At 32.3% G+C, this 12780-nt stretch overlaps 1 pseudogene; it reads right to left on the bottom strand.

Moving 5' to 3' along the window:
• LOC105527733 overlaps positions 1–5665 on the bottom strand; it is a 24058-nt pseudogene extending 18393 nt beyond the window's left edge.
• Positions 5666–12780: the final 7115 nt, after the last annotated feature.

Here is a 12780-nt window from a genome sequence, read left to right as displayed (position 1 = left end):
GCACTCACTAGTGAGATGACCCCAGTACCTCAGTTGAAAATGCAGAAATCACCGGTCTTCTGTGCCCTTCGCGCTGGGAGTTGGAGACTGGAGCTGTTCCTATTCGGCCATCTTGCTCCGCCCCCCCAACATTTACATTTAATAGGTATTATAAGTAATTCTAGAGATGATTAAAGTAGTGTGTACAGGAGGATGTGGCTCAGTTATGTGAAATTAAATAATTCAGATTTAAAGTTGTTGGAACTTTAAATTATTCTGAGCCTTGAGAGGAATGTGGCAATGTAGACTGAGTTGCTTGGCATGCAGCTGCAACTTCTAAATAATTAGGAAGACCAAGTGGTCCAATCAAATCATCGTAACTGGTCTTGTACGGAAAATATAATCCTGCTAAAACTTTTCTGTCTCTGTCTGTATAACTAATACTTTAACCTCTCTAACTTATAACACTGACCTCATTCATTTGGAGTCTATATTTCCTAGGTGTCTGTCCACAGGCTTTGCACTCAAATAAGCTATATGCGTAAAATAAAAAAAAATTAAGAAATATGGATTCGAATGTAACGTATCATCTGGTATCAAACAGTTCTGAATGCCTAAATATGACTGGAACTTCCAGTTTAATTGAAATATTTTGGATCTATTAATAAACATGTGTAAACTTGCTTCCCTTTTTTTATTATTTGATATGTTCAATTTTAAGCTAAAGGGATATTCTAACCTATTTCTAAATACAATCTAAATTTACCATGCTTTTCAAAATTCCTATCAGTGTTATGTGCAGATCTTCCCAATATTTTGCATGCGGGAAAGAAATCTATTTTAATCAAAATATATTTTTACTGTGATTACAGTCGTGATATAAAATGAAATAAATTCAATAGCTAATAGAAAATATTGGAAACATACATCCTTATGTATGTTAAAATTCATACCATATTAAGAAAGAAAACATTATTAATTTGATAAATATATCAAAACCATAAACCTAGAACAAAAATTATACTTAATCATAAATATTAATAGTTTATCTAAAATCGGAAATAACACAATCTTTTATTTTACCAGAAGATCTAACCATTGCATTAAGATATGAAAGGAAGAGATATAAATATTGAAAAGATTGATACAAAACTGAGAATGCTTTCCAATGACTTGATTGATCTGATGACAAAAATTTGCTATCATATTAGAAATAATTTTCCAATACAACTAGTAATACCTAAATAATATATTGTACTGAGAAAAATAAAGATGTATATTAAAACATATTCAAGAACTATAATTTCATTTTGGAGTGAACTTAACCAGAAATTTGGGAAACCTCCACAAAGAAAGTTGTAAAATTTATTGACAGATTTAAACTAAATTCTGAAGACCAAATATTTTCCTTTCAATCTAAAAATTAACAAGGTTATTCAAGTTCTGAAAATTTATTTATATTAATTATTCAATAATTTTGTCTTTTCATTTTCTTTCTTCACTCTTCTTTAATTCCTAATAAACATTGTGCCTATAGAATTGAACCCCTATGTTACTTATTGTTGCTTTCATGTTTTTCCTCTTTTTTCCTCTCAAGGTAAATATATGTATTTCTTCAGTGTTATTTTCTAGCCATCCTATTGATTTACTTTTGTGTGACGATTATGCTTTATTGTCTGGTGCTTTTAAATAACAATTTCATTTTCTTTTCTTTCTTTTTTTTGAGACAGAGTTTCACTCTGTCACCCAGGCTGGAGTACAGTGGCACCATCTCAGCTCACTGCAACCTCCGCCTCCCGGGTTCAACCAGTTCTCCTGCCTCAACCTCTTGAGTAGCTAAGATTACAGGTGCCGGCCCTCAGGCCCAGATAATTTTTATATTTTTAGTAGAGATGGGGTTTCACCATGTTGGCCAGGCTGGTCTTAAACTCATGACCTCAAGTGATCTGCCCTCCTGAGACTTCCAAAGTGCTGGGATTACAGGCATAAGCCACCATGCCTGGCCACAATTTCACTTTCTAATTAAGGTTTTTACTTTGAGATAATTGTAGATTCCCATGGCAATTGTAAGAAATATTAGAAATACCATGCACCTCTTACCAAATTATGCCAGTGATAAAATCTTACAAAACTATAATGTAAATTATCACTGAGATGTTGAAATTAATACAGTCAAGATGTAGAACATTTCCTTCACCACAGAGATCCCTCATGTTATCCCTGTTGAGTCATACTCACTTTCCTCCCACTCCACTTTTTCCCTAACCCCTAGTAACCATTAATCTGTTCTCCATGTCTACAATTTTATGATTTTAAGCATTTCATACAAGTGGAATTATACAGCATGCATTTGGTTTGTTTACTCTGCATAGTTTTCTGGAGATTCATACAGGTGGTTGCGCATATCATTGGTTCATTCGTTTTTATTGCTGAGCAATATCCCACGGTACAGATAAGATATGCTACGGGTTTTTTTAACTATTCATTCATTGAAAGATATCTGAGCTGTTTCTAATTTGCGGCTACTGTTATAAACATTTATGTACCAGTGTTTGTGTAAATTTTTTTCCCCTCTGGTATAAATACCTGGGAGGAAAATAGCTGAATTTTATCATACTCAAATGCTTAAATTTTTAGAAATGATCAAACTGTTTTCTAGAATGGCTGTACCATTTTATGTTCTCATCAGCAATATATTATGTTCTCATATTCCTCTGAGAATATTAATTATGTTATTTAAAATTTATCTTTTCTAAACTATATTTATTCTGGGCTCAATATTCTGTTGTTTCAAAACTTACTGTTTTATTCTGCTGTTTTCTATCTTATGTGTTAAATTATGGTTGCTTCTTTTATACTTCAAAAGGAAATATTTGATTGATTATTGTTGATGTGTTAGAACTGATTTTTTTTTTTTTTTTTTTATAAACTGCTTGCCAGATGAGGAAGTCCTTTGTTTCTGAGGATGAAGCTAGACATTTTGAATGACAAGCTTTATTTTAAGATGACATATGGAGACTTAAAATATTAGGACTGAGGTCCCCAAAGGCCAAACTGGGGAATGCTTTACTTCAGATATCAAACTCGATATATGAAAGCATAACTCTACCCATGGAGATAATCATTACAATTTTGGTGCATATCTCTATATCTATGTTGGTGACTGCGTGCTTGTGTTTTGATTATGTGGCAGGAGGCAGGAAAATGGTCTTCCTATCTCCCTGCACACAGGGAAGGATAGAATAAGGGTGGAAACTGGGCCAGTTTTGCCATAGTCATTAAAATCACCACTCTCATAACCTCACTTCTCACCATATTACTGTGTGGTGGAGTTGGACAGAATGAGATGATAGTGAAAACTAGTACAATTTTTAGATAGTCATTCAAATTAGCTCCTCTATAGACCCCTATTCATGCTGACTTCAGAAATAGATATTCTCTGGGGTTTTCCCTTGTGGATCAGCTCCTAATTCTACTCTAGCTAACAGAGTCACTATGAATAGAGCAGGGTAAGAAAGAAACCAGCCCCATGCTGCATGCTTTTGATGTTCCCATATCACAAACACACAAATAGTTAAATTTATATAGCAACTTCTGTCACTTTGCATCTGACACTGAGACGCACAACCTTAATCAAGATCTCTTGTGGCTAACATTTAGCTCCAAGGAAAACACTTTTCCACCTATATTATCTTATGCTCAAATATGTCCAAATGCCAAAGAGTTTTGTGTACTGAAGACAGGCACTGCTTCAGGGGGTGAGAAACATTTGAGTGCATTATGTAACAGGAAACATAAATTAACTTCCTTTTCCTCAAATAGCGTGAATCCAATAGATTCTTGCTTAAGGAAGTATTATTTCTCAGTAGTGTCACATATTCCTTTTCTTGCTTCTCTTTGTACTTCAAATCTTGTTTCTGGAAACACAAACAAATCTACATGGTTTTGTAACCATTGCACAATGCAGATGAGAAAAATTTTGCTATATTAACAATTTTTATTCCTCTTAAATTTGTGTATATGTAGATATGGCAAGCATTGTATTATACTAGTTCTTTGCATTGGCAATTGGATGCGTGTTAAAGGGTACAATTGCAAGTAATTTTATATTTATAATATTAGTTCATAAATTTGTTTAAATTGTCAAAAAATTGTAAAAATTTTAGCTTTGTTTAATTTTTTAACAAAAATTTTAATATTTACTAATATTTGTATTTGTCCTTTTAATTTTATAATTTTTAAAATTATAGAAGAGAGTAACTTCTGAAAGCATATATAAAATAACTTTTAACATAGTTTATTAATTTAATTTTATGAACATAAGTTCAAATTTGTCCATTTTGAGAATGATTGTGTTTTATATTTTAATCTTTTGTAGCACACTATCAATAGCACAAGGCTTATATGAATATATTAATTTAACAACATAGAAGACAGGAAAATAAATAATATGGTAGGAATATTCATAAATTAAGAAATGAGTATGTCTATATTTTATTATTCATCCAAATATCACTGACTAATCAACAGAAAGCCCAGAAGCATACATTAATGATTAAATTTATTTTTAATATTTTCCAAAATTTAGTCATATGAAGACATAATTCAACCATGCTTTTAAACTTTTTTCAAGGTAGAACAATATATATGTTTCATATGACAAATTGTTAGCTCAGTGTGGAACTCTTGTACTCTTGCCAGGCCCCAAAATTGTTAAGGGTGTGTCCAGGCTCCGATTTGATTTCTGGTTCCAAAAATGTATTCAAATCTATTTGCTCTTTTTTTCTTCCTTAGTCTTTGTAGTCCAGGTATTCACCTTGATATTTCAGACATGGCTTATAAAAATAATTCTGCCCAGTCTTCAGTAAAATACTTATACCTCAAAATAAACGTTTCATAACCTTTGTTGAATTTTTGCCTGATCTTCAATTTCTTTGTGATCTTCGGGACCAATGTGTCCTTTGTGTTAAACCTAGGGCTTAGGTTAAAGTAACAAAGCCATATCATTGAGGGATAGAAGCTAGAATTAGAGATATCTGCTAAGGTATGGCAGGATGAGAAGTAGCCTGCCTGAGGTATCAAGAAAGAATTAGCACAGTCAGGTAAGCGGTGAGTCTTTGTCAAAATAATTTTATTGAGAGCTTGTCAAGGAGATGATTAATGAGAAAAATGTAAATGCTAGCCATAGTCATATTGGATAAAAACCAAGATGATCTATTCCCAGTAAAGAACTCTCCAGTATTTATAGGAACCCATGAAATTAGTCCTTTTGAACCTGGGTACTGTTTTGACATATCATTCAGAGTAACAAGAGGGGGACTTGATACAGGAGGATATAATAATGTTTTTTAACCTAATTGATGGAGCAATAACATTATAACAACCAACAAACCTCCAAAACATAAACAAGAAAACAATACAAAACCCTACTTTATAAGACTTAAACAACAGCATATAAGAAAAATGTCTCCTGTCACATTTGTAATTCTTCTCTTGCTCCTCATAAACACTGAAGAGTAAAAGAGGATAGATAACTTGTATTTTATTTAAGCTCATCTGTGGAATGTGGAATGTCCTGCTATCCTGATTCAAATGCCAACATTACCAGCCAGTAATTCTCATTTCTCTTTGGTATAGGCAACTCATGGGAAAGGTCCTCTTTAAGCCTTCTTAGCATTTGGGTCATGCTGATTTCACCATAGTTTTTGCTTTTTCATTAACGGACTACAAGCTTCATGAAGGCCCGGACCATATCTACTTGGCTTTTTGTTTGTCATTATTTTCCCATATGTACATTTGCATATATTTGAATGAATGAATGGTTATAAGGTCACTGGCTATGTAGAATTGTAGCCCAGGGCTATTTTAATAATATAGTTAAAGGGACAGATGATTTAATGTTCAAAAGCATTTGTTAGAGCAATTTTATTTTGGGAGACTATTATAGGCACAGTATTCTAGTAACAATACGTATGAATAGTGAAAAAAATACAGAAGATTTTAATATCTGTAAGAACAGTAAAAAATATAGAAGATTTTAATATCCATTAAGAGATTAAAAAACCATTCAATCCCAGTTACAGTGAATAAGAAATGAAAAGCATATTTATTGTGATTTTTATTTACTAAATAAAACCACTTCTTAATTTGCTCTGAGTTTCTGAATCTTCAACTGCTGTAATTTGATTTAGGATCCAAAATTTTAATAGCAAAAGTGGTTCATCTGCACAGACATGTTTAGAGAATCACAGAGAAGGATCAGACACTTTGAAGTCATAGTATTCTTTTATACTTAATTGTACACTAGGGTGTACTAATCAACAACTTCTCCTTCTTAAAGAACAAAGAAACTGATAGAAACAGCTCTCTAGGATTAGTTCACAATCACCTTATTTCTCAGAAGTTTTTTTTAAAAAACAGAGAAAAACATACATTTCTGAAACACAGATGGCAAAAAAAGAGAAATCTGTAGAAGTATAGAATAAGGAATTGGCATTTGTTCCTGTCTTCCAAAGCATAATTTCAGGAAAAGCCAAGAAAATCATTGAAGGTCTCTTCAGAAGGCCATTATATTTTAAATAATGGATTAAGGCTAAGACTCACTGCTTTTAAGAATCATGAGATTCTCAAAATATTTTCAAAATGTGTGTGTATATCCAGTAAGAGATAATGTTAACATTATCCAGAGACCAGGCTGTACCAGCCAAGGTAGAGCATGGTTAATAACTGCAAATTTTCCACATCCTCTCCAACACCTGTTATTTCCTGATTTTTTAATGATTGCCATTCTAACTGGTGTGGTTCATTGTGGTTTTGATTTGCATTTCTCTGATGGCCAGTGATGATGAGCATTTTTTCATGTGTCTGTTGGCTGTATGAATGTCTTCTTTTGAGAAATGTCTGTTCATATCCTTTGCCCACTTTTTGATGGGGTTGTTTGTTTTTTTCTTGTATATTTATAGGAACACTTTTACACTGTTGGTGGGATTGTAAACTAGTTCAACCATTATGGAAGACAGTATGGCAATTCCTCAAGGATCTAGAACTAGATGTACCATATGACCCAGCCATCCCACTACTGGGTATATACCCAAAGGATTATAAATTATTCTACTACAAAGACACATGCACACGTATGTTTATTGCGGCACTATTCACAATAGCAAAGACTTGGAATCAACCCAAATGTCCATCTGTGACAGACTGGATTAAGAAAATGTGGCACATATACACCATGGAATACTATGCAGCCATAAAAAAGGATGAGTTTGCGTCCTTTGTAGGGACATGGGTGCAGCTGGAAACCATCATTCTTAGCAAACTATCACAAGAAGAGAAAACCAAACACCGCATGTTCTCACTCATAGGTGGGAACTGAACAATGAGATCACTTGGACTCGGGAAGGGGAATATCACACATCATGGGGAGGGGGGAGAGGGGAGGGATTGGATTGGGGAGTTATACCTGATATAAATGATGAATTGATGGGTGCTGACGAGTTGATGGGTGCAGCACACCAACATGGCACAAGTATACATATGTAACAAACCTGCACGTTATGCACATGTACCCTAGAACTTAAAGTATAATAAAAAAAAAAAAAACTGCTGTTAAAAAAAAAATAAATAACTGCAAATTTTGATGGTGGAGTGAAAAGGCTAAGGTATCTGAAAAACACAATCAAGCCTGGGGTTCTGGGTTTTGGGTTGGCTTTTAGAAACAAAGTGGCAGTGGGCAAAAGATTTAGAAGTAAATTATGTATACAGAGGTTGTGTGTGTATGTGTAAAACAGAGAGGGAGTTGGAAGAAGAAATAGGGCGGGGTGTCTGTGGCTGATATGGTTTGGCTCTGTGTCCCTACACAAATCTCATCCTGAGTTGTATTCCCATAATTCCCATGTGTTGTGGGAGGGACTTGGTGGGAGATCATTTGAATCATGGGGGCAGTTTCCCCCATACTGTCCTTGTGGTAGTAAATAAGTCTCATGAGGTCTGATGGTTTTATCACAGGTTTCCACTTTTGCATCTTCCTCATTTTCTCTTGCTACCACCACGTAAGAAGTGCCTTTTGCCTCCAGCCATGATTCTGAGGCCTCCCCAGTCATGTGGAACTGTAAGTCCAATTAAACCTCTTTGTCTTCCCAGTCTCGGGTATGTCTTTATCAGCAGCATGAAAATGGACTAATGCAGTGGCATTAGTCACAGAATATTGAGTTTCCAGTTAAGCAGAAACTCAGTTAAAATAAATCATAAGAGGTATCAGAATTCACAGTTGTTACCTAGTGAGTATAGAGTTAAGATAGGAATTGTGGTTATAATTGGGCATAAAGAAATACGTGGGAGCAGCTTTTGATCAAACAACTCAAAGACCAAGGAAGGAGGCATGTTTCCTGGTCCTTAAATACCCACAAAGTGAATTCTTTCCAACCAGAACAGAGACCATACTGTATCTCATATTTTGGATAAAATAAGGTGACTGACAAAGGATTAAGGCTGCACATGAGACTTTTAAAGGAGGCTGGATATTATTCCTATTATCACACTGGAAATAACCTAATACTCAAAGTCATGAATTTTCCTAACAATTTTGGGATAATTGTTTTCATCACATAAAATACTTTTTTCTCATTTCTTTACAAAATTTATCAGAAAATTCATTTAATTATATATATGTATATGTTTTTTCTTTAAAGTTTGATTAAACAACTTTTTAGCAGTAACCTATTCTTGTGAACCTTGATAGATCTTTGTGACTTTTTGGAATACTGGCATTATGACATATAGTAAAGTTACTTATCAATTTGGTCTGTGAAAAATTGTTGTATGAGCTTCGCGAGGACAAAAATTTGTTCAGCTATTGTAAAGAAAACTATGCTTATAAAAAGAAAAAATATCCATGTTTTAAAACATTTATAAAAATTTAGATAACATCATAAATTAATAACCACCAATAATTTAATTATAAACAACTATTTAAATGATAATTAAATGATTGCAGTCTCCTTCTGTGTATATCTCCTATTTTTATGTATCTTATTTCTTTCATTTGATAACATATCTTGAGCATCTAAGAGTAGCATATAATAAGAAGTAATGAGTTAAATCCTTAATGAAATACATCTATAAATATACAGCAATATATGTAATCTATCATAGATGTATATTTCAGATATATGTATCTATGTGAAAACAGTAGAGTGTGATTATGTTTTAGCTTCCCTCGGAAAAGTCCAAAACAAAGGTGGAAACAGCATTTATAGTGTCATTAGGGAAAGATCACAATCCCAAACCACAGATTCTGAAAACGTAAGATCAAGTTGAAGGACAATCCCATCATCTGTCACATATTTCTTCTAAATTAATCCCATGTAGAATTTTGGAAAAGTAAAAGCAATTTGAGTTGTCAATGATCCTTAACTTTCGTGGATGATACCTTGGGTAGCAGAAATCAGAGAAAAGAAAAGAGAACATCACTTTGAGGCCTACAAATGCAAACAAACAAAAAACCTGTGTGTTTGAATGAGCATTGTTTTTTAACTACTCAGTTGTGTATGCAAGAGAAATGACTTGGAAGCAAAACTAGGCAGGTAAGCGAATAGAAGGAGATACCTGAATTTTCTCTTTGCAGCAGCTGAGCAATAGCAACAATAGCAAGTCAATCATAAAGCATCCAAGTGGCCTACTTGTGTTTCAGTGGTATTGAATGGATTCTAAAATTAAATGAAAAAATTTAGCTTTTTTCCATTTTGGTTTACATTCATTGAATGTAGAATCGACATGTATTACTACAGAACACTAAGTCGAAAACATAAAGAACGAAGTATATGAAAGTTATAGACAATGTAGTTTTTCAAGACTACATAGAGGAAAAACTAATTAGAAGAAGTTAGATATGAAAACCAAGAAGAACCAAAGCCCAAAAAGTGAGATAATTGATATTTCTGATCAAACCACAAGTTAAACAGGAAAAATATATGCATGTTATGGACTGAATATTTGTGTGTTAGCCAAATTAGTAAGTTGAAATCCTAACCTCCAATGTGATAGTATTAGGATGTGGGGACTTTGATAGGTAATTAGGTCATGAGAGTGGAGCCCTCATACATGAAATAGTGCCCTTATAAGGAGAAACACAAAATAGGTTATTTCTTTCTCTGCCATTTAAAGATACAAGAAGATAGGTATCTGTAAGCCAGTAAAAGTGCTCTAACCAGATGTGATGCCTGCTAGAATCTTGATTTTGGAATTTCCAGCCTCCAGAACTATGAGAAATAAATGTTTGTAGTTTAAGCCACCAAGTCTCTGGTAATCTGTTATAGCAGCTGAAACTGACAAGACAATGCACGTTTAATTTTATGACTGAATAAAACTTCCCTGAAATCAAGAGAATCTTCAGTCTGTAGACTGAAATGTCTCACCATATATCAGAAAAGAATTAAACACGAATGATCCCTATAAGTCTGAATTTGTTGGATGATGAGTATAAATAATTCCACAAACATCCAAAGAGAAGAAAATAATTTACTAAGTGAAATAAGTCTATTTCAAAAATTATGTTTAGCCACATTTGATATCAAGGGAAAATAGAAAAATGTCAACAGATGGGAAAACTTGATGACTCAAGAATTGTCTACCAATTGAGAACGTGGTTCACTTGTAAAGAACAAAAAGGAGTACTTAAATATGCAAGAATAGCAATTACAATAACCGCAAATCTTTATTAAAAATATCCCTTTTTAAGTGGAGCCTTAAAAATGTCCTTGAAAATGTGCTTTACCTACTAAAAATTGAATTAAAATGCATTTCAGTAATGGAGAAGTCCTGGTGAGAAAACAATGGTGCAAAAATTTTATTCACAATGACAAAGAACAAAATGTGGTAATGATGGTTTCAAAGCACAACTTTGTAATTAAATATAATTGAAATAAATTTTGAAAACAGTTCCCAAGTATATAGATAATAATGGCATAATAGTATTCAGAAAATTAGAATACTATAAGTATATTTCACTTTAGTAACCAATATATGGGTGAAATGTGTATAAACATCACGACAGACATTGAAAGAATTGATGAAATTCAACACCCATTCTGATATAAGGTTTATAGATATTTCTACTGACTAATGCTTATTTCCTTAACATTGTTTTCTAAACAAAATCTAACATCCATACATAACAAGAAGACCACAGAGACATTTTCAATAAAATAAAAGAAAAAACAAAGATTTGTTTTTTCCTCTACCTTTAACATTGTTTTGTGTATTCAAATATACAAGATAAAAATATAAGAAGTTTGCTAAGCAGACAGACAAGTTATTTTTACATAAGAATTATCCAAAAAGCCATGTTATAAACTAGTGGAAATAGTAAGCAATAACAGTTCGATGGTGATTATAAAATTAGTATAGTATAGAATTAACAGATTCCTTGTAATGCATCAAGCACAACTAAAATTTCAAAGTCTATTGCCCATTTTTATATTAAGGTATTCATCTTTTAAAACATATATATGTGCATATGTATATGAACACAAATATTTAGATAAATCTTATAGAAATGATCTCTTTCATTTTTGACTACATCAAAGTAAAACATTATTTTCAGTTGGAACCAAATAGTTTCTGGTATTGTTGTAATTATTGGAAAGTCTTTTGTATGCCAGAGTTATTGAAAGATTTCACTTGAATTCTATTTAAATATTTATTTGTTTTATTTTAATTTTTTATTTATTAATAACATTTAAAATGTGTGCTAATGTATTATATGAATGAGGGATTTAGATTTCTTTTACAAGTGACTCTCCAGTTAGTTTACTTAATTTACTAAATAATTGTTATTTTATCCACTGACTTGAAATCATGACTGCATCATAGACTAAAATAAGTACAAAATAACTTTAAGCTTGTATAGTTCTTCAATAGAACAGAAGAAAAGGAAATATTGTCCAACTTGTTTTTTGAGGCTAGTAAAATCTTAATACTATAGAAGTGAAAACCACAGGCCACTCTTACTCTAGTGAAAACATTCTAAGTGAAATATTAATAAAATGAACCTGAGTGTTTAAAAACATATTGTATCATTATCAACTTGGGGTCACTATAAGAATACAATATTTATTCAAGATGAATTATTCTATTAAAATAATTAAGTACATTTGCAGATTAATGAAGAGAGCATGTGCTCACCTAAAAATGCAGAAAAATTTATAATTATTAATAATTCGGTATACATTCATGCAAAAATTATTGACAAACTAGGAATATAAAAGAATAAAAATGATAATAAATATTTCCATACTCAATTCTGAAATGTTAAAAACATTCTCTGAAATCAGAGATAATTAAACTGAGAGCCCTAGCCAATAAAGAAAAGGAAATAATGTATGTTAGTATTACAAAGGAAACAATACTTATTTGCAGATGATAAAATTGTCTATAGTGAAAACCCAAATGAATTTACAAATAATATTAGGTTTAATGAAAAATATAATCAGTTTCTTAAATTCAAGATCTATATTAAAAAGTCAGTTGCATTTCTGTATAGGCGTGCCTTGAAGATATTGCAGGTCCTGTTCCAGACCACAATATTTAAGTGAATATCACAATAAAGTAAGTCACAGAAACTTTTGGTCTCCCAGTGCATGTAAAAGTTGCGTTTACACTATCTTGTAGTCTATACCGTTGTAGTATGTTTACACTATCTTATACTCTGCAATAGCATTGTGTCTAAAAAATACTTTAATACCTTAATTAAAAGACACTTTATTTCTAAAAAATTGCTGACACAGAGATACCAAGTAA

This window comes from Colobus angolensis, unplaced genomic scaffold (assembly GCF_000951035.1).
Source record: "Colobus angolensis palliatus isolate OR3802 unplaced genomic scaffold, Cang.pa_1.0 Scaffold646, whole genome shotgun sequence".
NCBI lineage: Eukaryota > Metazoa > Chordata > Mammalia > Primates > Cercopithecidae > Colobus > Colobus angolensis.
The sequence above is the reverse complement of the archived record's forward strand: the minus strand, read 5'-3'. Positions and strand labels throughout refer to the sequence as shown.